This window comes from Pteropus medius, unplaced genomic scaffold, assembly GCF_902729225.1.
Source record: "Pteropus medius unplaced genomic scaffold, Ma_sr-lr_union100, whole genome shotgun sequence".
Taxonomy (NCBI): domain Eukaryota; kingdom Metazoa; phylum Chordata; class Mammalia; order Chiroptera; family Pteropodidae; genus Pteropus; species Pteropus medius.
This window is the reverse complement of record NW_024354886.1, coordinates 2,438,491-2,465,224: the sequence shown is the minus strand read 5'-3', so window position 1 is coordinate 2,465,224 and position 26,734 is coordinate 2,438,491. Positions and strand designations below refer to the sequence as shown.

The 26,734-nt window shown below is 34.7% G+C and overlaps 1 protein-coding gene and 1 pseudogene across 2 annotated transcripts in view; one reads left to right on the top strand and one right to left on the bottom strand.

Moving 5' to 3' along the window:
• The window catches only part of ZFAND3 (zinc finger AN1-type containing 3), a 319,318-nt gene that overhangs the window by 83,384 nt on the left and 209,200 nt on the right, over positions 1-26,734 (top strand). The window lies entirely within an intron of this gene.
• On the bottom strand, positions 21,156-21,274 carry LOC120597763 (uncharacterized; annotated as a pseudogene).

The window sequence follows — 26,734 nt, the reverse complement described above, 5'->3', positions numbered from 1 at the left end:
ATCATTAGATTTGTATGGAAGCACAAAACACCTGAAATTCATGCCAAAGCCATCTTGAGAAAAAAGGATGAACTGGGGGCATTACTCTGCCCGACTTCAAATTATACTACAAAGCAACAGTAATCAAAATGGCATGGTATTGGCAGCAAAACAGACACATGGACCAGTGGAACAGAATTGAGAGTCCAGAAGTAAACCCATATTTATAGGGACAAATAACTTTCGACAAAAAAGCCAAAAACATATGGTTGAGAAAGGAAAACTTCTTCAATAAATGGTACTGGGAAAATTGGAAGGCCCTCTGCAACAGAACGAAACTAGACTGTTGTCTATCACCACATGCCAAAATTAACTCTAAATGTATTAAGGGCCTGAATATAAGACCTGAAACAATAAAATGCATAGAAGAAAACATAGGAACAAAACTCAAGAACCTTGGACTTAAAGACGTTTTTATGAAATTGACCTCAAAGGCAAAGGAAGTAAAAGCAAAAATAAATGAGTGGGACTACTTCAAACTAAAAAGCTTCTGCTCAGCAAAGGGAATCGTCAACAAGATAAAGAGACAGCCATCTGAATGGGAAAATATATTTGCAAGCAACACCTCCGATAAGGACCTAATATATAAAATATACCACAAGAACTCATAGGTCTCAATAACAACAACAAAAACCAAATGTTCCAATCAAAAAATGGGCAGAGGACCTGAACAGACACTTCTTTCTAGAGGACATACAAATGGCCAACAAATATATGAAAAGATGCTCAACATCACTAGCTATTAGGGAAATGCAAATCAAAACCACAATGAGATACCATCTCACACCTGTTAGAACAGCTGTTATCAACAAGACAAGTAATAACAAATGTTGAAGAGGATGCAGAGAAAAGGGAACCCTCATACACTGCTGATGGGACTGCAAATTGATACAGCCACTATGGAAAACAGTATGGAGGTTCCTCAAAATCTAGGAATTGATCTACCATGTGATCCAGCAATCCTTCTACTGGGTATTTACCACAAAGACTTGAAAACCCATATCTGAAAAGATATTTGCACACCGATGTTCATAGTAGCCTTATTCACAGTGACCAGGACATGGAAGCAACCGAAGTGTCCTACAATAGATGATTGGCTATAGAAGATGTAGTATATACATACAGTAGAATTTTGCTCAGCCATAAGAAGAGATGAAATACTACCATTTGCAACAAAATGGATGGACCTCAAGATAATCATGCTAAGCGAAATAAGCCAGACAGAAAATGTAGAAAATCATATGATATCACTTATATGTGGGATATAAACCTAAAAGCAACAAAGGAACAGGACAAACAGAGCCTCATGGACATGGATGAATGGACTAGTGTTTACCAGAGGGTAGGAGGGATGGGAGTAGAGTGAAGTAGACGGGGGAAAATTTTTTTAAATCATTTCTTCAAAAAAAATAAGTAAATAGAAAAAAAATAAATACTATTAGCATTTTCCATTTATGAAAAAAAAATTAAAGATACACAAATGGCCAAGTAACACACTGAAAAGATGCCTAATGTCATTAGTATTCAGCAAAACCATAATGAGCTTCATCAGCTATATATATATATATTTTTAAATTGTTGGCCAGAATGTGGAATAATTGGAACCCTCATACGTTGATGGTGGGATATAAGATGGTGCAGCCGCTGTAGAAAACAATTTGGTGGTTCCCCATATATATATATAGAATTATCACGTAAACCAAGAATTCTACTCATAGATATATACCCCCAATAAAACTGGAAACAAGTGTTCAAACAAAAACTTGTCCACTTATGTTTGTGGCAGCACGTATCACAGTTGCCAAAATGAGGAAAGAACTCAAATGTTCATCAACCAATAAGCAGTAACAGATTATGGTGTATATTCATACAGTGGATTAGTATTCAGCCAAAAAAAGAATGAAGTACTGATACATGCTAGAACACAGACAAACCTTAGAAACATATGAAAGGAAAGAAGGCAAACAACAAAGGCCACAAGCTGTATGATTCCATTCATATGAAGTATACAAAATAGGGAAATCCACAGAGATAGAAAACAGATTAGTGTTTGCCAGATGCTGGGGAAAGGGGGATCATAGGGGGCGACTGCTTAATAGGTCCAGGTTTCCTCTTGGGGTGATGAAAGTATTCTGGAACTAGATAGTGGTGATGGTTGCACAACACTGTTAATATACTAAATGTCACTGAATTGTATACTTTAAAATGGTTATAGTGGTGAATTTTATGTTATATGTATTTTACCACAATTAAAATAAATTCTCCTTGTCAGCATATAGCATATTTAATTTGAATTTAATTATTAAAATTATTCTACTTCATTTGGCTTTTATTTATACCATAGATCACATAATAGGTATGCCATGAAATCTTATATTTATTGAGTACCTACGACATGTCAGATACACGCTAAGCATTTTTGTGCATTTTAATTCTAAAAAAACTTATAAGGTAGGTAGTAGGTATTATTTTCCCAATTTTATGTATAAGAATCCAAGGCTCAGAGAAATGAGGCAACAACTAATAAGTGGTAGCACTGGGATCAAATCGTAACATTATAAGATTAACTCAAGTATAAAAGGAAGGGAATAAACTAAATGATTTCTATGACAACTTCTCATAATACAACTCAATGAATATGCACTAGGTAAAAAAAGAAAATTATATCTTTCCCAAACTGTCTTCATAGCCTTCTGGTGAAACATACGGACAAAAAGTCAACATTAGTCCTAAAAGACCTTCAGTATGACATATGGTTAGCATTTCTTTCCTTCTACCAGGAAAAAACCAAGACATTAATTATTGTGCTGGTTATCATTTCCAGAGAACCTAAAAGGTCCAAGGTAATTGTCACTACTCATTTCAAAGTAAATCATGAAGAGGGAGAGGGAGACGGGCTGCAAATAAGCATCTAAGGAAAGGAAATAGCTTAAAAATAGAGATTCTCGGTCTCAACCCCAGACCAAGTGAATCAAAATCTCTGGACTAATGCCCCAAATTCCTTGTTTTCTTAAAATCCTAGGTAGGCAGCCCAGTTGGGGAATTGCCACATTCAAGTGGGAAAAAAAACAGTTTAGTCAAACAGAACAGATAAGCCTGGTTTACTTTGATTTTAGAGTACAGGAGTATCAGACTTAATTATAATCGTTATGTGAAATCTTTTTACTGTACACTTACATTTCAGAGGACATGATTCTACCCAAAATACATTTGGATCTTTGCATTAATTTATGATGCACAACATATCAAATTGTACCTATACTACCTTTAAGAAATATTTTATGAATTCTACCTGCGCGCGCGTGTGTGTGTGTGTGTGTGTGTGTGTGTGTATGTATGTATGTATTTATTTATATTAGTAACCTTACATAGTATGTAGCATCACATCTGGCCTCAAACAGTTTTCAAATAAACAAACACAAATAAATACAATAAATATTTACCGACAACCACATTATGTGCCAGGCTCTGTGCTAGGTGCTGTGAATACAACCAAGAACAAGACATAGTCTCAAAACACTTACTAGCAGGGATATATCAGTCATTAAGCAGGCTGTTATAAAAGTACCCACCCCTTTTCATCATTTTCCTGCTTCATTCTTCTCTCGGGCATTATAGGATTCTTACTTTGTCATATCAACCCCTTTAAATTTTCATTTTACATGGGAAAAATGTACATCCAAGCAGCCTCTGTTACTATTTCAGAGCAATTGGAAAAATCCCAGAATCCGCATTTCCATTGGGCTGAGACTTTCCAATATGCCTAATAATGATACTTTATGACCTAGAAGTTCCAATGAATTGGTAGTAAGAAAACACTGATCTGCTTCAGTGACACTGTAATTGGAATGGTGATTAAATGCATCATGTTAAATTTACCCTGGGCCTTTTCCAGTGTGGCAAATATAAAATGAGCTATCAGCATCAGCAAAGCCTAAACCACTCTTTCCTTCTAAAATGATACTTGTCCTGCTTGTCAAAGGCGATACATTTGAGCTTCTCCATTAACAATTAAGTGGCATAACGTGACAAACTGTATACACACCCATATAGGCTTCCTTAGGATATACACCGCCCAACGTGGTTCACTGTATTTAGCAACTTGGGACAACCTTATGTATGTCAGAGCAGTGCGTTTGCACCACTATAGTTAATGGTCTGTCAGCATTTCTATTATAAAGCAATTTTCAAAGGTTTATTGCTCTGCTGAAAAATTTACTGTAAGCTGAAATTTGGCATTCCAGAAAAGCAAAAATTGTAGCCTGTAGTTGTTTTATTCCCTTCCAAGTAGGCAAAGCAGTTCTTTTGTTTTTGTTTATGTTTTTGTTTTTAAAGTTAATCTGACCCTTTATTTTAGAATTTCCTCCTATAGCCCTTTAGGAATATCCACAGAACAAAAACCTCGCACCTCACGAACTATTTGTTTGGTAATAGCAGCTAGCAATTTGCAAGGTAGAGAGCACAGATTCCAACTTATTTATGGAAAACTATTTTTTAAAAGCAAGCATATTTTTGATGAACAATTACAAGTTTAAAAACATTTTTATCAGTTCTCCCTAGTTAAATTATTCATAATATTAGAGTACACTGTTATTGATATTAAAATCAATAGATGACTTTTAAATTCTCATCAATCATTAAACCTCCTTTTAACCTTCCCAGTCAAGAACCATAGCTACTACTGACCTAATGTGAATTTGACCTACTCGATTCCCTCTTACTCTACTAATTAAAGAGAATAAGTGCTGTAGGTAAAAGCTAGGCAGCAAGAAAGATTATATAGTAAATAGGAGAAGCTTTGAAGGCAATTTAGAAAATTAAAAAAATGATGATAGGACCTTCGAATGACAAAATTCACAGAAAACAACTGTGGTAATCTAGAAACTGGTAAATTAGTGACAAACTTCAATGTCTGGAAACTGTTCTATTAGTCTGAAAACTTGCCAGAATATTTCATGTCTCAAACAAAGAAGAAAGCAACTATTCCGGTATTTTGGTTTCTTGTTACTGAATCTAACTTGAAAGCTTAGATATTTACACTTTAAATTACAGAGCTTTTCAATTATACAGCTATTTATGATTCTGATACAACTCTACCCAAAAAATAAGGGGGTTATTACATGAGAATGGTTTTCTAAGCTTAAATATTTTCTCACTGGGTACAAATAAAGACCCACTAAAACTTTGGAGACTGCTGCTCAAAGCAGTCTTTTAAAAATGAATACTTTTTAGAGAAGTGTAAAAGATTCATCCTAAATTACTACTAAAACAGCTTAATATATTTTGCCAATTTTCCAACTTGTCTTTCCAACTTAAAGACACCTAGCTATAGTCTCTGAAATTACAAATATTTTAAAAATCTATGAAACCACTTCCAGACAAGTAAAAACAAAGAGTAATGTTTTAAGTAAATAGGATCCAATTCATGATTACAGCCAATGGAAATATGGACATGAACGCACCAAACAAGGAATTGAAGGGTCTAATAAACATTAAAAGATATAGAAAAAAATTTGTTTTATGATTCTGATACTGTTATATTCTTTTTTATAAAATTTTATATTCAGATTCCAAATTAATTCTACCTTTACCTCTGGCAGGCGTTGAGCATACTTACCAAGTTTACAAGTATGAAAGCTAAAGTCAAAAAAAAAAAAAGATTTACCAAGGACAAAGCAACAGAATACTCAAGATTAACCCTCAATAACATCAGTGTTACCAGTCAGTTGGTTTGATGTATAGAATCAGAAACCTAAATAAAGGATTGTTAAAATTTTGCTAAAGGTCCCAGCTAGAAGGTCCCTCTAGTAGCTAATCCAAAGACCTATGAATTCCTTTGGCTTTTGTAAGAGAAACCTCAAGTCAGGCTGCAATGGTGGTTCAAACGCAGTGATGAAGAGGCAGCACCCCAGCATATAATGTTGGCCATGCCACCTTCACTCAGCCTCACTGGTTTTATTCAAGAGATTGAAGCTTCTACAAAAGGCTTAACTGAAACACACTGGAAGTTTGTTACTGGTGGTTTCATTTCCATGTTAGACAAACACAGCCTTGTTAATAATTTCAAATAACAGCAAAGTTTTACCAGATTTGATGATAGCTTTTCATCTCTTACACAGTTACCACTCAAACTCCCTTTCTTAGGAAGTTCTTTTCATTACTGTGGTATTAGTAGGAAAATAAAAGTCTCCAGCCACAGAAAAAGGACCAGAATGATCTGCAGAAAGTAGGGTAGCCCCCTGTCCCACTTCACCTCTAGTACCACAGTAGCCTCTTTCAATAAAATGTATTCTTATAAATGTATCACATGATAGGAAATTCAAAAGACACTAATAAAGACTATCAGTGAAATTATGTGTCATTCCCACATCTGTCAGATACCCAGTTCCCCCTACTAGAAACCACTATTACCAGTTTCTTGCAGATCCTTCCCTGAAGCACATCTTATTTTAAAATACACCCCACTTATCCTCCAAATCTCTGCACTCCCTAACCTGCCTGCATGCTTTATTTTTCTCTCTAGCTCTGATCAACAATGAGCTTATCATTATATATTTATTATTATTATTCTGTATTTGATGACTTTATTCTTGTCAAATCCTCACCCGTAACAATAAAAAGCCCCCATTAAGATCTCTGTTCATTTCTATATTGCCAGAGCATGGAACACTGTGTGGATGATAATGGATCCTTGACAAGTACTTGTTGAATGAAGTAATAACCTTCGTTATTATAAACACTAGTTAACTGCAAAATTATCTATTCTTTACGAAATCCAAGCTTTTCCAAAAAAGAAAACTCTACAGAAATAGTGTACTCTACTTAGGGAGCTAAATCAGTTTAAGAGTAACTAAATTGCAGATGCTCAATAGTGCCTCTTACTTGAGACTATAAATTTTACACTGTCTACATAAAAGGAAGTCTACTTAAACACCACTTGTGAGATTTTCCCAAGATTTTCTTGAAAATGAGATGTCCGCTTCAAGTCTATCTAAGAGAATAAAATTTTAAGTGGTAATTTGTAATCTCAGGAGTACTGAAAAGGTAGTTTGCTATGATTTTTCTTTTTTTGAACAGAGTATAAATTATAAATAAAAACATTAAGAATTAAGTATGGGAACAAATCACACATATGCAGAAAGACTTGTTATAAGGCTTTCTGAAGTATTGTTTCAAAGATTTAAATAACTAAATAGTTAAAATAAGATTGAGAAAAACCATCAATGACCATCAAAAGAGGCTATCTATTGAGTACAATATGAAGCAATCCAAAAGAATGATCTAATTCTATACATGCTGACTTGGAACAATCTGTAAGATATATCACAGAAGCTGAACAGTATGTATAGTGCATACCTGAATGTGTATTGTTTAAATGTATGACTGTTAAGAAACACAGTACACTCAACAACAGAAAACCTGGTAAAAGGATGCCATGGAGTAAAGAAACTGTGAACTGGGGTAAAAAGACTTATTTTCACAGTAAATCATTTGGAACTGTTTGAACTTTTACCATGTGAATATTTTTTTTTTTTCAAAATTGAGAAAATTGCAGAATAAAATTGTAAAGAAATTTTACTTAAAATATGCAAAGATAATGGCAGCATCTCTGGTGTCTATTAGACATAAGGGTTAAAATTAGATCAATCTCATTTAAGTGGTGCTTATTTCAAGTATTAGTTTATATATACAATTTAAACCTAAATGTACATTTAAATTAGACAATACCATTTCTGGATCATGAAAATATTCATGCCACCTCAGAAAAATCACCACGCGCACTCAAAAATAAAAAAAGGACATGTCACTCTAACCTTCACCAAAATAGCTGAATTTAAAAGCATGATAACAGCAGGCTAATATTACACATACTTAATGTTGAATATTGTACTCTTTTTCCCTGGTGTCAGGAAAAAAGGATGTACACTATCACTATATTATACTGGAGATCCTAGCCAGTACAATTAGGCAAAAAAAAAAAAAAAACAAACCCCAAAAAACCCCAACAACAACAACAAAAAACCCCAAAAAACAAAAATCATAAAGATTAGAAACAAAGTAAACCTGTCATTATTTACAAATGACATAATTGGAAACATAAAAACATGCAAAGGAATCTAGAATATCAAAAATGGCAAGTGAATTTGGCATGCTATCTGACTATAAGGTCAAGTGACAAAAATTTTACTTCTACATTTGAAGCAACAATTAAATAATGAAACTTAAAGCAGTAATATTTACCATAGCATCAAAAAAAAATTAATACCAAAAAATCAATCTAAAAGATGCTGAAAATTATAAAATACTGAGAGAAATTAAAGACATATAAAAGGAGATATATACACTATACTCAGAGTTGGAAGTCTCAGTATGAAAATATGTCAGATCTCCTAAAGTGATCTATAGATTGGACAGAATTTCAGTCAAAACCCCAGCAGCTTCAACAGACGTATCTGAAAGTTACAGCAATAAAGACAGCATGTTATTGGTGCAAAAATAAACGAAGCAATGGAACAGAACAAAGAACCCAGAAACAGACCCCACACATACTTGGTCACCTTATTTAAGGCAAAAAGACACCACAGCAAATCATTGGGGGAAAATAATCTTTTCAATAAATAGTGTTGGGTCAATTTATTATCCATGTGGAAAAATTGAGCTTTGACCTTTACCACACATTGTATATAAATGTATACAGAAGACTCAAAGGTGGAATGTAAAACAGTAGTTACAAGAATGAAACAAAATGTCTTTATAATACTGGAATAGGCAAAGATTTTTTTAAACACAGAGCACCGATTATATAAAACATTGATAAACTTCATTAAAATTAAGAACTGCTGTTCATGAAAAGATAATACTAAAGGAATGAAAAAGTAAACCACAAATTGGCAGAAGATAGCTGCAATACATATAAATGATGTGTGTGTATTTGAAAAAAAAAAAGAAAAAACTATAAACCAATAATATAACTGACTTCCAATTTAAATTAGAGAAAACACTTGAACAGGCACTTTAAAAATGTGATATCTATGTGGTCAGTATGCAAATGAAAACTGAGCATCACTAGACATCAGAAAATGCAAATTAAAATCACAGTACGGTACCAATATACCAACAACAAAATGGCTGAAATTAAAAAACTGAAAATACCCAAATGGAACCCTGGAATTCCAATACACCACTGCTGGGAAAATACCTGAATGGAACCCTGGAATTCCAGTACACCGCTTCTGGGAAAATAAACTAGTGTAGCCACCATGGAAAAAGCTAAGCATACATAATCTATGAGTCATCAATTCCCTCCTATGGATACCAAAGAGAAATGAGACTATATTTCTTCAAAGAGATATGTAATGTTTATACCAGCATAATTACTAAAAAGGTTAAAAATAACCCAAACATTCACCTACAGAACAAATATATAAACAGTTCTATACTCATATAATGGAATGAGAACTACTACCATATACAACAACAAAGGTGCCATAATACTGAGGAAAAGAAATCAGACACAAAGAAATTTATGATTGTAGATATATGATGTTTCAAACAGGTATAAAACTAAATCATGGGGATGGAAATCAAAACAGTGGTTACCTGTAGAGACAGCTTTGAATAGGAAAGGGTAAGGAGGAGCCTACAGGGGTGCTAAAAACGTTTATTTTGATCTAGTTGGTGATTTCAATATAGATATCGATACAAATATGAATACAGATTTGTGAAAATACATCAGGTTGTAAATTTAACATTATACACCTTAATACATGTCATACCTAAATTTTAAAAGAGGATATAAACAATACTTTGGCAGTAAATTTATTTATTGTTGAGTTTATTGGGGTAACACTAGTTAATACACTTATATAATTTTCAGGTGTACATAATAATTTGACATCTATATATTCTATTGTGTGATTACCACCCAAAGTCCAGTTTCCCTCAGTTACCATATATTTGATCCCCTTTACTTCACCTTCCCCATACCTTTCTATATTTGACCTCCTTTAATACCATCTACTTCTCTCATCCTCCGCTACCCCCTACCCTCTGGTAACCACTACTCCATTGTCCATGTCCAAGAGTCTCTATTTGTTTGTCTTGTTCATTTGTTGCTTTTAGGTTTATATCCCAAATATAAGTGATACCATATGATTTTCAACTTTTTCTGTCTGGCTTATTTCACTTAGCATGATTATCTCGAGGTCCATCCATGTTGCAAATATCTTTTCGGATATGGGTTTTCAAGTCTTTGGGGTAAATACTCGGTAGAAGGATTGCTAGATCATATGGTAGATCAATTCCTAGTTTTTTGAGGAACCTCCATAATGTTTTCCATAGTGGCTGTACCCATATGCAGTCCCACCAGCAGTGTATGAGCGTTCCTTTTTCTCCGCATCCTCTCCAACATTTGTTATTACTTGTCCTGTTGATAACAGCTGTTCTAGCAGGTGTGAGATGGCATCTCATTGTGGTTTTGATTTGCATTTCTCTAATAGCTAGTAATGTTGAACATCTTTTCATATATTTTTTGGCCATTTGTATGTTCTCTAGGGAGAAGAAGTATCTGTTCAGGTCCTCTGTCCATTTTTTGAATGGAACGTTTGTTTGTTTTTTTTGTTATTGAGTCGTATGTTATTTGGGCTCATTCTTGTTTTTGGAGGTAGGCCTGTAATGATATGAACTTTCCTCTTATGACCGCTTTTGCTGTGTCCTAAAAGTTTTGATATGTTGTACTATCATTATCATTTGTTTCTCTGTATCTCTTGATCTCTATTTTTATTTCTTCTTTGACCCAGTTATTCTTCAGTAGCATGTTGTTTAATCTCCATGGATTTGTGGTTCTTCCTGCTTTCTTTTTACAGTTAATCTCTATTTTCAAAGCATTATGATCAGAGAATATGGTTGGTATGACTTCATTCCTCTTATATTAGTTGAGACTATCTCTGTGTCCCAGTATGTGGTCAATCCTTGGAATGTTCCATGTGCATTAGAGAAGAATGTATAAGCAGCCGTTTTGGGATGAAGAGCTCTGTAAATGTCGAGTATGTCCAGTTGGTCTAATGTGTCGTTTAAGGATGTTATTTCCTTACTGATTTTCTGTTCGGATGATCTGTCCATATCCGACAGTGGGGTATTTAGGTCTTCTACTATGATAGTGTTTTGGTCTATTTCTCCCTTTAGTTCTGTTAGTAATTGCTTTACATATTTTGGGGCTCCTTGATTGGGAGCATAGATATTAATAAGTGTTATGTCTTCTTGGTACATGATTCCCTTTATCATTATGAGATGTCCCTCAATATCTTTCTTTACCTTTTTTATTCTGAAGTCTATTTTGTCCGATATTAGTATCGCTACTCCCACTTTTCTCTGAATGCCATTTGCTTGAAATATGATTTTCCACCCTTTCACTTTGAGTCTATATTTGTCTTTGGAGCTGAGATGTGTCTCCTGGAGGCAGCATATGGTTGGGTTTTGTTTTTTGATCCAATCTGCAGCTCTGCCTTTTTAATAGTGAGTTCAGTCCATTTACATTTAGGGTGATTATTGAAATATGAGATCTTCTTATAGCCATTTTATCTTTTGCTTTCTGGTAGCTCGGTGTTTTCATTGTTTCCTTGTCCTTGTGATTCTGTTTTTTTTTATTTTGATTGGCTTTTGTGGGTTTTTCCTGTGGTCCTTCTTGTTTTATGTTACATATTACGGTTCTGAATCTTTGGTGTATGGTTATCATTATGGATATGTGAAGGATAGGTATATATATATATACAGTCGTGTCTTTTCTTTTGTGTGTGCCTTATCTTCATTCCCCTTTGGGAATTTGGATCTTTGACTCCTCCTATTTTCAGTCATTGTTGTCTCAATTTGTCCCTATGTATGCTGAACATTCATTACTATCTTTCTATAGCAAATCTCTAATTATTTTTAAGCTTATAATGCCCTGCTCTTAGTGTTACATTCCTCTGCTTCTTTCAGCCTTCTAGTCACCTTACTCTTAATTATTTATTTATTTTTGTCATTTTGTTTTAGGTGAACTGACCCCTTTCAGTATTTCCTGTAGTGCAGGCCTTGTAGTGGAGAATTTCCTCAATTTTTATATGTCTGGAAAGGTCTTAATTTCTCTTTCATATCTAAAGGAGAGCTTTGCTGGATACATTATTCTTGGCTGGTAATTCCTTTTATTTAATAGTTTGAAATATTTGATGCCACCCCTTTCTGGCTTGTAAGGTTTGTGCTGAGATGTCCAATGATAATCTCATGGGTTTTCCTTTATAGTTTACTGCCTTCTTTTCTCTGGCTACCCTGAGAATTCTGTCTTTGTCATTGATTTTTGATAATTTCAGTACAATGTGTCTTGGTGAAGGCCTTTTTGAGTTGAGGAAATTGGGTGTTTTGTTGACTTTTTGAATTCCAAGCTCCAGCTCATAGATTTGGGATATTCTCATCAACTATTTGTCTGAAAATGCTTTCTAATCCCTGCTCCTTTTTCTCCCCTTTGAGAATGCCCATTATTCTTATATTCTCCTGATGGTATCAGCTGGTTCTTGTATTTCTCTTTCATTATTTTTCATTCTCGGTTTCTCTCTTCTTCTTTCTGCTTTATTTCTAGATTTGTCTTCGATATCACTGATCATTTCCTCCATATGGTCGACTCTATTTTCCAAGTTCGTTATTTCATTTTTCAACTTTTGTAGTGTGTTCTTCATCTCCAGAAGTTCTATTTGGTTCTTTTTGAGGGTTTCGTTCTCCTTGCTGAAGAACCTGTTCTGTTCATCTAGTTGTTTTTTCAATTCTGAAATCGTTGATATGATTTGTTTCAGATCTCATTGAGTTTTTTCAGAAATACCATCCTAAATTCTCTGTTAGTTGCATATTTCTGTATCTGTAAGATTATTTTCTGGAGATTTTTCTCTTTCTTTCCGAGACGCCTTGTCACCTTAGTTGTTCATGGTGTTTAATGGACTCTTTCTCCACCTGGGCATTAGTGGAAGTGTATTCTGATTTTTTTTAAAAAGAAGATTTATTATATAATGGTCTCTAGCCTATTTTAAAGAAGGTGTTTTTCTTTTGGTTTCCAGTAGGTGGCATTTAAGTCTCCTGGATCTCTGCTTTATATAGTCTTAATCATGTCTTTTCTTTTTCTTATACATGTTTAATCATGCTCTCTATCCTCATTCTCAGTTTCTGTCAGTGTTAGCGACAGTTTCTGTAGCATTTGCTGAGATTCACCTGGGGCTCCGTGGTATTCTGTCTCAGAGGGTATGGGGGAGGGGCCCTCTGGATTGGAGGTTGGAGGTTGGGGACTACGTCTCAGTCTCGGTTTTGCATCCATGGCTGGTAAAAATCAACTGTTATTTTTCTGTTGTTCCCGCTTTTCTGCTGTCCCCATTTCTCTGTCTTCTGACCTGATGACTGGGCACTGCCGTGGCCACATGGAGCTCACAGAACTTCCAGGCAGGGCTGTTAATGGAAGTTGCCGTACCTTCTCCCCTTCCCTTCCTCCTGCAGGGTGCTCAGGCAGCTGCGAGAGGCTGCTGCTTTTTTTCTCTCAGTCCACTGCCCAACACCCGAGGGTCTGACCTGTGGTAGCTCTTATGCACAGATCCCAAGCTCAGAAATGCTGGTGTGAAGTTTGGTGTTTTTTGCTGAGTTTTAGATGTTCAGATCGTTGTTTCGAGGGGAGAGATCCAGGAACGTCTTTCACTCCGCCATGTTTCTGATGTTGCCCGTTTGTATATCTTTAGAGAAATGTCTATTCAAGTCCTTTGCCTATTTTTAAATTGGGTTGTCTGTCTTTTTGTTGTTGAAGGCAGTCTTTTGATTATGAAATTAATTTGTGTATTCTTTGGCGTTTTTATGTGAGAATATGGAAATGTATTTGGGACTATAACAATAAGGGATTGATGTTTTACTTTTTAGGTAACATTTTATTGAATGTTTTATTTTTATCTATTTTTTTACAGACATATAACTCCCTTTATTATATAAGCTTAACCTGATGTTTTACTCCCTGCTTCCAGTCTACACTAGTAGATAACCAAATTTTTTCCTCTCCAAATTATCAGTGTTTTACATTTTTTTCCTGCATCATAGAATGTTCCTTTTCCACCTTTTTTGTTAAACAGTTTTATTGAGGTATAATTTATATACCATAAAATTCACCCATTGTAACTGTACAGTTCCATTAGTAAATTTATAGTGTACCACCATTATCACAACCCAGTTTTACAGTATTTTCATCACACTGAAAAGTTTCCTCAGGACTGTTAGTGGTAAATTTCTGTGCCCGCCTCCGGGCAACCACTGACCTGCTTTCTGTTTCTGTAAATCTGCCTTTTCTTGATATTCCATCTAAATGGAATCATAATATATGTAATGAAGACTAGCTTCTTTCACTCTGATGAAATTTTTCGAGGTTCATCCATGTGTTATAGCATTTATCTATAGTGTATTTCTTTTTATTTTTGAATAGTAAGTCCTTTCTATGGATAATATCACATTTTATTTGTCTGTTCACCGGTTGATGGGCATTTGGATTGTTTCTGGTTTTTGGCTATTATGAATAACGAACATTCATTTCCAACTCTTTGTGTGACAGCCTCTTTCAACTTTTTATTTTGAAAAATTTCAATGAAACAGAATGGTTGAGATAATAAAATGAATGTCCATATACACTTCACCTGGATTCACTGATAGCTAACATTTGCTACCCATGTGTTACCTCTTTCCCTAAGTATACCTTTTTTAGAATCTTTTGCAGATATCTTGATAGTTTTACTTCTTAAGTATTTCATCATGAATCTCCCAAGAACAAAAACATACATTCTCATACATAACTACAATATCATTATCAGACTTTAAAAATTTAACAGTAATTGCATAATGTCTACTATTTTATTTACATATTGAAATTTTCTCAGTTGTTTCAAAAATATCTTCTAGAGCTTTTTTATCCCCTTTTTTTTCCTAATCTAGGATCCAAAAATGATTTATAGATTGGTTGCATTTGGTGACAAGGCGTCTCTTTTAATCTAAAAGATTAAAAGTTCTAGATGGACTCCTCTGCTTCTTTTTGGTTTCCATGTCATTGAGGTTTAGAAAATTACAGGCCAGTTATACCATATTTTATATTTGCCTCACTGCTTTTTCATGATATAAGTTAAACATTTTTGGCAGTAATAATCAATAGACGAAGTTACGTATTAATACGCCAGCGAATAAGTGCAAAAGTGAGTTAAAGTATGTAATTATAAACATACCTTAAATAGTTCAGTTAAAAACATAAGAGTACATTGCATCAGGTTGAACATGTCAGGTTGTCTCTCGTGTAGCTAAATTTGATCACCCACCTGGTTAAGATATTGACTGCTAGATTCCAAAGGTATGACTTTTTATATGTAGTAAGTAATTTGTAGGAGGACACTGAGACTATTATGCTATCTTGCTCTTCAGTAACCTTTCACCAGTGGTTTCAGCATCCAAATGGCTTGAAGTAATTACGAAATGGGGGTAGGGTGCATAGAATGCTTTTAAAAAATAACTTTGTTAGTTGTACAGTTGAAAAGGCATTTGCAGTTTTCTTCCTTAGGTTTCTATGTTTGGATAAATATATTCCAGATGTCTCTTTGACTTGTTATACTGTAGTTTGTACTTATAGTTTCAGAGAGGAATTTATTGTGGTAGTACGTAAGGTATGGAGATGGATTTTATGTTTTAGAAGTTGATTTTGATATTTGTTTGTGGTTTAGCCCTCAACTCAGCAAGATAAAAAAATTAATGGAATCCAGTAAGAAGAAAGACTTTTTCTATAGTAAATAAACTTATATATCAACTATTTTACCCCCAATAACAGGTTTAATTATTTCTGAATGTTTATTTCTAGTTCACTTCTTTTTCTCTGCATTTTTAAAAAGTTTTGGTAGAGTTGCTTGTTGTCCTCTGTGCATTCCCAAAATTGCTTATATTATACAGATTAATCATGGGTAGAATCTCACAATGTTACTTTTAAGACTATAAATACTTTTCTTTCTTTTCCTGGGAAAAGAGAACATGGTATGTCATTAATATCAGTAATTAATGTGAAGCCATTTACTTTATTACTTTGGGTGTGACTGGCTTGCCCTATGTCATGGGAAATGTATACCGGAAGTCTCTTATTTTAATGAAACTGACTGATAGGTAAGTGAAAAAAAAATATGGTAAAGCATGGGATCCTAAAAAATAACTTGGATGTTTTAGTTTAATTTAAAACACAAATGTATATAATTTTTGTTTTTTTTTGTTTTTTTTGCTTTGTTTGTGGTAGGTTTAAGACCTTTTCATTGCTTATCAGTCAACTGATTTGAGAGCTGTGTACTTTTTCCTGTATAGTACATCATCTGCAATTGCTTAGCATAGTGGGAATATGGCCTCTGGAACTGGGCTTTTGGGCTGGAACCCTCACTCTGTCACTAGAATGTGAACTTAGGCAAGTTACTTCTCTGTGTGTCAGTTTTACCATGAGTAAAAATGTGGATAACAATAGTAATGAATTAGTAATTGTAAAACACATGTTAGCTTAAAACGGTTAACTCATTTAATCTTGCGGGTGACTGGCATATCAATGCCCAAATAACTGTTTGTTAATTAATTAACATCTCATTTTGGTCTCATTAAGTGGAGTGAGAATCTAAAGACATGGCAAACAATCTGAGGACATTCTTTAGATTTTTATGACTTGTTCCTCAGTCTCAGTTGTCTTGCCTAGTCTGACAGTATCCTTTTTTTTTTTTTTTTAAATACCAACATGTCTTTTAGTCTATTCAGAATATTCAGCATAGACTTCATAGAAATAATGCTTTTTTTTTGCACTTACTGGTTTAGAGAATAAAAACTGTGGTCACAGCAACAAGTGAATAGGCATAATTGTAAGGCATAGACAGATTTGGGAACAAAAAAACAACTGGTTCTTCATAATCATTCAGCTCAACTAATAGGAGGAAATAAGCATCTGTACTGGAAAATAGCTCTGCTGGCTGGGAGAGCATTTTGCAAGCGTGTCATTCTGTTCTATGGAAGGTCTCAAGTGCATAGGTTAATATAACCAGTTGAGTGACATTTTGCAAAAATGTGCTTTAATCTTTGAAGAAGATGCTGCTGCTGCAGACTCACCATCTTAAGGCATTGTACTGTAGGTAGGTTATTTTGGGTCTGTTTTCTGCCAGATTACAGCCTTTCATCTTGTTTTTCTTATGATGGTTTAGGTAGCATATGTTTGTGAGAGGTGGCAAGTTCTTTGGCCAAGAAGGTAGACTGACCCATGATTATCAAGCCCTTCCTAAAACAATTAGCCATGGCTTAGTACCAGTCCTCAGCATTGGCCGGGTGGACAGGGTCGTCATGGACTCCAAGGTGAATTTTGTCCAATTGGTCCTGAGCTTTTTAATATTTCCACCAGAGTCTTAGATGATGGCACATAGAATATGCTCATTAAGTTTTTGAATGACACCAAGTTGGGTGGGATAGGTGGCGCTATAGACAACTGGATTAAAATTTAGAATATCTGGTAGTTTAAAAATGTTGGTGAATATACATAAGTGGTATGAAATTCATCAGGATCAGGGCAAGATAATTTCTTAAGGAACAGCTGTGGAAATTTAGTATGGGAGTAGGATTGGGTTTGTACCAGTGGTAGTACAAAGAGTCCCAAGGCGATAAGAAAACCCATTAAATATTAGTCAGTGATGCCTTTGCATTTAAAACCATGGATAAAAAGTCATATAATTGGAATGGTGCTTAAAGAAGTCACAGGGCCATCTCTTCACCATATTTAGTATTAGACCACCACAGTGTAAGCATTCATTGAAGATCTCAGAACAGTTTTCCAGAGAGAGAACACTGAAAAATTAGGAAATAGTCCCCATGAGAAGGCTTTAGTGAATATTTAGCCTAGAAATAACTAAGGAGAGTTAGCAGTCCTTTGATTAGATTATATATGATTATATTATTGTGCAATCATAGATTCATAGAATGTCAGAGGTCACTGGTCTAAGTAACCCACTTTATTTTATTGGGTTAGAAAACCCAAACTAGAGGTCACACATTCAAGTCAGGCCTTTTCCTCCCAGGTCACTGCTGTTACCACTACCCCTGTAGAACAAGCTAGTGTTGTTAAACTGATGGCAAGATTATAAAGGCATTTACAATAGTAGGAAGGTTATAAAGTAAGACATTAGAAATTCATGATTTTGAGGGTTGGGAGGCAATGAAATATGATACAAAGAGAAGCAATGGAATCTTTGGTGATTATAGAAGAATACTTTAGATTAAGTCTCATTGAAGCAGAGACAGAAAAGAAGTACTCTTAAGTTTCCTGCTTGGGTGGAGGGTTATAACTGCTCAGATTGATTATGTGGAGAATTTTCTTTTGCAGACTTTAGTCATTCTTGTATTTTGTAGTGAATGACTAGTCAGAAAATGGAAATTTTGAACTTTGAACTTATTTTCTTTCAATGAGCATTAGACTAGAAATAAAGAGACCAGTTTCTCTTCTGCTGTCACCTTTCAACCATTTTTCACTTAGATTCAAAGTAGGTATGATCTCAACCCTTTCACCTACCCTCTGAGAATACCTTAATAGATGTATAATATATAAAACATTTAGAATTTAAATAAAAGAAAGATGTGTTTGATGTATAAAAGATATACAATGTTAGTGACAACCTGCACATTTAATTTTTTTGTGTTTATATATTGCTAGATTTTGTTATTTCCTCTATATTAAATAAATGTTCTTTTGATGCTTGCATCTTACCTGAGTGACATGAACCAAAATGTTGCATCTTTTAGATCTTTTTACTTGGATGTTTTCCAGCTGCTAGAAATAATTCATGCTTTTTTTCCCCCAAGCCATACAGCTACTGATGCTAGCCTGTTTAACCCTGTATTTTGAACTCTTATTTAAAACCATATCATTTCCCAGATTTATGTCTCATTTTCTGACAAAGAAAGATCTACTAATAATGCTTTGGTTTACTTTTCATCTTTCATTAAAATTATCCTGTGTTTGATCTAATTTTCCATAAATACGGATAAGTGAATGCCTCTGCTTACAAACCTAAATTATCTTAATAAGAGTAGATTAAATGCACACTTCACCAGGATAAAGTGGAGTATTTGCCACTTGGATAGGATAGAGGCATATGCAATTCTTCAGTAGTTTTTATATAAGGATGGTCGCAAAGATGATAGAAAATGCATAGATCAGTATTTTGCCTTAGAAGAAGTGGTTCTTAATGGGTATAATTATTAACCCATTTCAGAAGTTTCCTAGCCATTAAATTTATGTTGACCACTATTCAGGACAAATCACTCTGACCTCCATAAATGTAGGTTCCTTTACTCCCACCCATTTGTGGCAATACCATGGCTAGCCAGAAGAAAAATAAGGGCAGGGAATACTTTACCATTATCTCTCTTAGATCTTTTGTTCTCAGCTTAATTCTCATATTTTTTGCTCTCATAACAAATGGGAAATTTTTTGTGTATTGTTTTCATGGCAACATGTAGAATTTCTTTTGTAATGGACCACTAGTAGTACCTAATATAGTGTAGAATTTTAAAAATTTACTTTCTGTTCCAATAATACTTCATTGGGCTATAATTTATATATTCTAAAATGCATAATCTTAAGTGTATAACAAAATGAATTTTAACAAATGTATACACCTACGTAATCGTCACCTAGATAAAAATTTAGAACATTTTCATCACTCCAGAAAGTGCCTTCCATTGATGAAAAATTCTAAAAACGACTTTTATAAAGTGGATGGTAATAGTTTAAGTGAGAAATTTAATAATCAACTGTGTACAATTTCTTCAGGTAACTGGACAGAAGTGAACTTAATCTTTTTTCCTGCTGTTTTTCCTACTACAAAAGTGAATGTTGAGCATTAATTTTATTCTAATGTACCTTCTAGGTCCATCCATGTTGTTCCAAATAGCAATGCTTTATCTTTTTTGTGGCAATGTAGTATTCCATTGTATATATACACCACATCATCTTTATCCATCCGTCGGCAGACACTTAGGTTGTTTCCCTGTCTTGGCTATTGTAAGTAATGTTGCAGTGAATATAGGGATGCATATGTCTTTTTGAATTAGTGTTTTGTTTTCTTTGGCTAAATAATACCCAGAAGTGGAATTGCTGGCTTGTATGGCAGTTCTGCTTTTAATTTTTTGAGGAATCTCCATACTGTTTTCCATAGTGGCTATACCAGTTTACAATCCCAAGAGTGTCCAGGGGTTCCCTTTTCTCCATATTTGTTGATTTTTTTTTTTCATGATAGCCATTCTAACAAGTGTAAGATATTTGTTGATTTTTTTTTTCATGATAGCCATTCTAACAAGTGTAAGATAATATCTCATTTTGGTTTTGATTTGCATTTCCTTGATGATTAGTAATTTTGAGCCTCTTTTCATGTATTTGCTGGCCATCTTTATGTCTTCTTTGGAGAAATGTCTGTTCAGGTCCTCTGCCCAGTTTTTAATTGGAGTGTATTATTTTTGGTGTTAAGTTGATATTCAGTTCCTTATATATTTTGGATATTATCTGATGTATCATTTGTGAACATCTCCCATTCAGTAGGTTGTCTTTTCATTTTGTTGATGGTTTCATTTACGTGCAAAACCTTTTTGGTTTGATGTAGTTCCATTTGTATATATTTGCTTTTGTTGCCCTTATCTAAGGAGACATATTCAAAAAGATTTTCTAAGAGCACTGTCAAAGAGTTTACTGCTGGTGTTTTCTTCCAGTGCTTTAATGGTTTCAGTCAGGTCTTATAGTTAAATTTTTAATTTACTTTGAGTTTATTTTTGTATATGGTTTAAGAAAGTGGTTCAGTTTTATTTTATTTTTTTAACATGTGTCTGTGTAATTTTCCCAACACCACTTACTGCAGAGACTGTCTTTACCCCATTGTATAGCCATGCCTCCTATGTCATAGATTAATGGACCATATAAGTGAGGATTGATTACTGGGCTCTCCATTTTATTCCATTGATCTATATATGTTTGTTTTCGCCAGTACCATACTGTTTTCGTTATTGCAGCTTTGTCTTTTTTTTTTTTTTTTTAATCCCTACAGCACCTAGTCTTCCAAGGTGGTCTCCCATCCGAGTACTAACCAGGCCCAACCCTGCTTAGCTTCCGAGATCAGACAGGATTGGGCTTGTTCAGGGTGGCATGGCTGTTCATTATTGTAGCTGTGTGTAGTATAGTTTGAAATTGGTATAAATTTTAGTGAAACATTTATTCAAACTCTCCACATCTTCACAGACATCACTACCTTTGTTACTAAAACCATGTTTCAAGTTACTGACTACAATTTTCAGTTATTCACTTCCTTACAAGCTGAAATAGAGCACTTTAAAAAATCTGCAAATATTACTCTCACTAGAAATTTTATTTGAAGCCACAGGAACCCATTCATATAACATTAGGAGAGGTGCCATCCTATTTGTGATCTCCCTAACATTCCAAGGCTTTTATTGCATTGCTTTCTAAATGATCTCCAAAGGCCTTTTTCAGTGGCAGCTACCTCTTGTATGAGATCACACACTCTAGAAATAAATCTGAGATCTGCATTTAAAACTGTATTTTACCCCCTTTAAAATTTATTTGGTATAAAAACCTTGGCAAAGCATCCAACACTAGTGTTTTCTGATGTCCTTCCAGACTTCATTGTTTTTATCCAATGATGAGAACTTTACTGTCTCACTCCTTTCACAAATTCTGATTAGATAGATGCCCCTGGGTGTTTGATTCCCTTGACATGATCTTCTTTTGAAATCCCACAGGCTAGTCCCCTGGGCATGAATACAAACCTGAATTTTTTTACTTCCAAGTTTTTGGGAAGCCCTGCCCTTCCTTCCTTCTTTCCTTCCTCCCTCCCTTCCTCCCTCCCTCCCTCCCTCCCTCTTTCCTCCACTGTTCGTATTTAGTATAAAATTATTAGTGCCTAGCTCAAAAGTAAGGATTTAATTGTAAATCATTTTCTTCTTTTTAAAGAACTTTGGTGCATATATGGCAAGACAGCTGCACTCACTGTATACATTGTGTGTTAGAGTTGATAGTGTCATTGAGTTTCTATTATGTGGAAAAATTAGTTGGCCTTTTTAGTTTTGTTCACTGTATTTTCTTTTCTCCTGCTTTAATTTTTATTTTCCTTTTTACTAGTTTATTGATGTCCATGTCTCACTTTGTTTTAATTGTTTGATAGTGCTGGACTAAGCTTTTAGTAATGTGTACAGGGCCACAGATGATAATTGACTTGCTTACATCTATATATCTTTTTACTGCAAGAATTTAAAGCACAAAAAAACGTGAGAGACATATGCTATGTCCTTGTCTTTGAATTTGTGTGTAAAATATGAAGACACTTCTCATTACAATACCCCAATTGGAATTTAAAATGTCACACTGAAATTAGTTTTTAAAGTAGCACCACTGATATTGCTACATTGTAGAAACTAATCACTCCATCTTTTCCATTGTAACAATTCCTTAAGAAAAAAAATTTGTAGACATCTGATTTAGAGTGATTTGTAACAGCTCACACAGGCTGGATGCACTGTTGAAATCCTCCTTTGTCATTGCCAGTTTGGATGTCATTTCTTTGAACTGACCTTTTTTTTTCCTTATTTGCTTGAGGTGAGCACAGTGTTAAGTAGAGCTGTTTGCTGCTTCCTAGCTGTTGTGGATAGCTGACTCTTAAGTGTATGAGGTGGCACACAGAATGTTATTAGTCTTTGATCATTTAGCCTTACCTCTAAGGCAACTAGAATGATTTTTAGAGAGGAGGAGATGTTGGGGTTTGCTTTTTTCTTTTTTTTCACCAACATTTTCTCTTCCTTCCCCATCAATCTTCCCTCTCTTTCTTTTTTCTTCTCCTTCCCTCCTTCCTTTGGATTATCAAAGTGGATCGAATTAGGAAATGTGACTAGTTGGTTTTTACTGATTGGTTGGTTCTCTTTATTAAGAAGGAAATCTCTTTGTAGTCTTATTTTTTTCAGTTTTACGATCCATGCCTAACCTATAGAAATTTAGGGACCATCAGACTGGAAGGGCTTGGCATAGTTATGCACACAGGTCGTTTATCTTTTTGAGTCTTTTTTATTTTTCTTGTGCCTCAGTTTCTTCCTCTGTGTTGGACAAAAATAGTGTTGTTGAGGAATATTGGTAGTGACAGGGTTTTTTATTTGCGCATTTATATTAACATATTTTGGGGGGATCTGGCACACGTGTTTTCCTGGATGACGAGAGATAGTAGTATTATATAAATGTCAAGAAAATATTACACATAAAATGTTTCTATAATACGCATAAATTAGGAATGTTATTTTAATTCCCCAAGATGAATTAGCTGGAAGGTTAATTATTCTTTATTTAAAAATAAATATCCCTCAAAATTGGAAAATCTGTTATTTCTGAAGAAAACATATGATTAAAATGAGATAGCCATTTCTCCCATCAACCAAAGATTTGAAAGGGATAATACTCAGTATCAGTGAGAGCGTTTTGAAAAAGTATTTTTCAAAGTGCTTTTGATGGGAGTGTAAATTGGTAGAACTTATATGGGAAGTAATTTGGCAATACCAGAATCATACTTTTTCATCTAGTAATTCTTCTCAGAATCAATTTTCAAGAAAGTTATTTAAATATTTGTGACTAAAGATTTATGTCTCCAAATGCTCATTATAGCAGTATTTATAATAGAAAAATCTGGGAAAAAGGTTAAACATCCAAAAGTAAGAGGGTGACTAAACAAATTATAGTATTAGTATAAAACGGAATATTATAGAGCAACAGAAATGTTTTTGAAAAACATATACTGACATGAGAAATATTAAATGTAAGTATAAAATAAATTTACATGTTTTTATATACATTTTTCTGTGAAATGTCACATAAAAACATATAAAGCATATAACATGTTATAAAGCATAATAAACTGCACATCTGTAAGCATACCAACAATTTAATCAATACTGTTATATATAATAAATTCTTAATTTTGTATATCTGTCCATAAGATAAAGAATTGTTTCAGAATATTAACAGTTCTTATTTTGGGGGTAGGATTATCAGTGATATTTGGTTTTTGCTTAAATACTTTTGTTTGTTTTCTGAATTCTGTGCAAGGGAACAAATGTATTCTCAAAACCAGAAAATATCATTAAACATTATTGAAAGAAGAAAAAGAATTAAGCCAGTTTCTTTCTAACTCCATCTCATTAGAAAGAAACTTCTGAAAATGCCTGCCACTTTTTACATCCTGGGTGACAAATCATGGCCAGGTACATTATCTACCTGGGTGTCATTATCTACCATTTGTAGGTAGTACAGTGTGACCGAGGTCCTGAGAAATGACAGGCTGACAGCTACAGGAATTGTGGATGGCGCGTCTTCTAGATGGTTTTTGAATGACCTTTACAAAATATTTTTGAAAAATCTACTTAGATTTTTCATGGTTTATGCCTTTAAGAGAGGATTCATTTATTTACTTAACAAATATTTATTGGATGCCTATTAAGTATTAAACAGGAGTGACCAAGAACGTCCCTGCTCTTGTGACCTTACTGTCTAGTGGTGAGAGAGAGTCAGCAAGTAAACAGGTCACTGGTGAGATATGAAAGAATGATGTGTTGTGAAAAAAATAGGAAGAAGGGCTGGATTAAATTGGGTGGTCAGGTGAAGCCCACTGAGGAGGTTTCAGTCAGGACCTAAGTGACGAGAAAGAGCCAGTCGTACAGTGATTTAAGGTAGAGGGAAAGCATTGGCAAGAGCTCTACAGCACATCTACAACAGAAAAAAAAAAAAAAAAGGCCAGTGTTGTTGGAATGTTGTTGGAGCAAATTGGTAAGAAATGAAGAGGACAGGTAGGTAGAGCCAGATCATGGTGAGAGTTTGATGCTTTGGTAAGAAATTTGAATTTGATAGTAAATGCAGTAGGAAATTGTTGAATGGTGTTAAGCAAGAAAATAGCATTTTCTACCTTGTTTTTAAAAGGTCACCCTGGCTGCTATGTGTAAAATCATTGTAAAGGGTCAAGAGTGAGAATGGGGAGACCAGTAAAAAGTCATTCGCAGTGGACAAAGTGAGAGTTATTGGTTGCCAGAATAGAAGCAATGATAAAGGAGAGAAGTAGATAGATTTAAGGCCTGTTTGTAAACAGAGCCAGTGGATCTTGCTTGAGTATTGTGTATGAGAGACTTTTGGAAAGATGGGAATCAAAATTGGTTTCTAGGATTTTGACTTGAGCATCTGGGAAGAAGGTGTTGCCATTTACAAAGGTGGACAAAATGAATCAGGTATGTTCGGGGGGAATGTTGAGAGTTCTAGTTTGAAACAGTGACTCTGAGCTGCATGTTGAGATGTTAAATAGGCAGATACATAAGTTTGGAGCAAGGTGTAAAGAGGTTTGGGGTGAGAGCAAACATTTGTGAGTCTTTAGTGTATAGATATAGTATTTAGAACTGTGGAACTACATGAGACCACTAAGTGAGAAGTAGAGGTAATGAGGACTGAGTCCTGGGACCTCCAGATAAAGGTTCTTGACAGTGGAGGAGTAAACAAAGGTGGCTAAAGGAGCACTTAGGTGGAAGGAAAACTGGAGAGTAGGGGCAAATTTGATCTAGGATCTATGCGACAAGAATGCAAAAGTAGAGAAAGTTGGAAGAAGGATAGATCTGGTTGAGTGCTGGTAAGAGAGGGAGTAAGTTGAAATCAAAGATATAACTCTGTGCATTAGTTTTCCAAGGCTGCCATAACAAATTACCATGAATTTGATGGCTTGAACCAGTAGAAATTTGTTCTCTTGATGTTCTGGAGACGGGAAGTCTAAAATCTGGCAGAGCTGACCTCCTTCTTCAGTGCTGTAGGGAAGAATCTGTTCCTTGCCTCTTCGAGCTTCCACTAGCTGCCCCAGCATTCCTGGGTTTCTGACCATATTTCTCCATTCTCAACCTTCATCTTCAGATTGCCTTCTCTTCTTTGTGTCTCTCCAAACTCCATTTTCCCTTTCACAAAACACTTGTAATGTCATTTAGGTCCCACCTGGACAATACAGGGTAAACTTTTAATGACCCTCCCACCCCCCCATCCCCCGCCCCAGGAAATTCCAGGGATTAGGATTTGATCTTTGGGTCATCGTTATTCAACCCATTCAACCTTGGTTTTAGAAACATGGTAGCCATTGGAGATCTCAGTAACAGCAATTTCTCTAGAGCAGTGGGGATCTCCTATATACCTTTCAAGTTTGCTGCCACAGAGAACTCTGTTGTCTGTCCCAGTACTGTGCATATTGGTCACACTGTGTTTTCATGGGTAGTTAGTAGTTGTATGCCTGTGATATGCTTTAGATTTTACATGTTGGACATGAGAAAGGAACAAAACTCTCAGAAGTCTGTGACAGTTTTTCAGTAATTCACTGTTGACCTATGTGATCCAAGTTGGCATTACCAGAGTGGCCATTATTTCTATAGCCAAAATATTTCAAATTTCTGACATCTATGTTTTGATTAATATCAGTAGCTGTATTATTTCATCACCTGATTGATAACCATGTTGCTAACAAATTCCTAAGCAGAAAGTGGAATGGATGTCATTTAGATAATATATAGGTATAGTAGGTATTTTAAATACATAAACGACCTG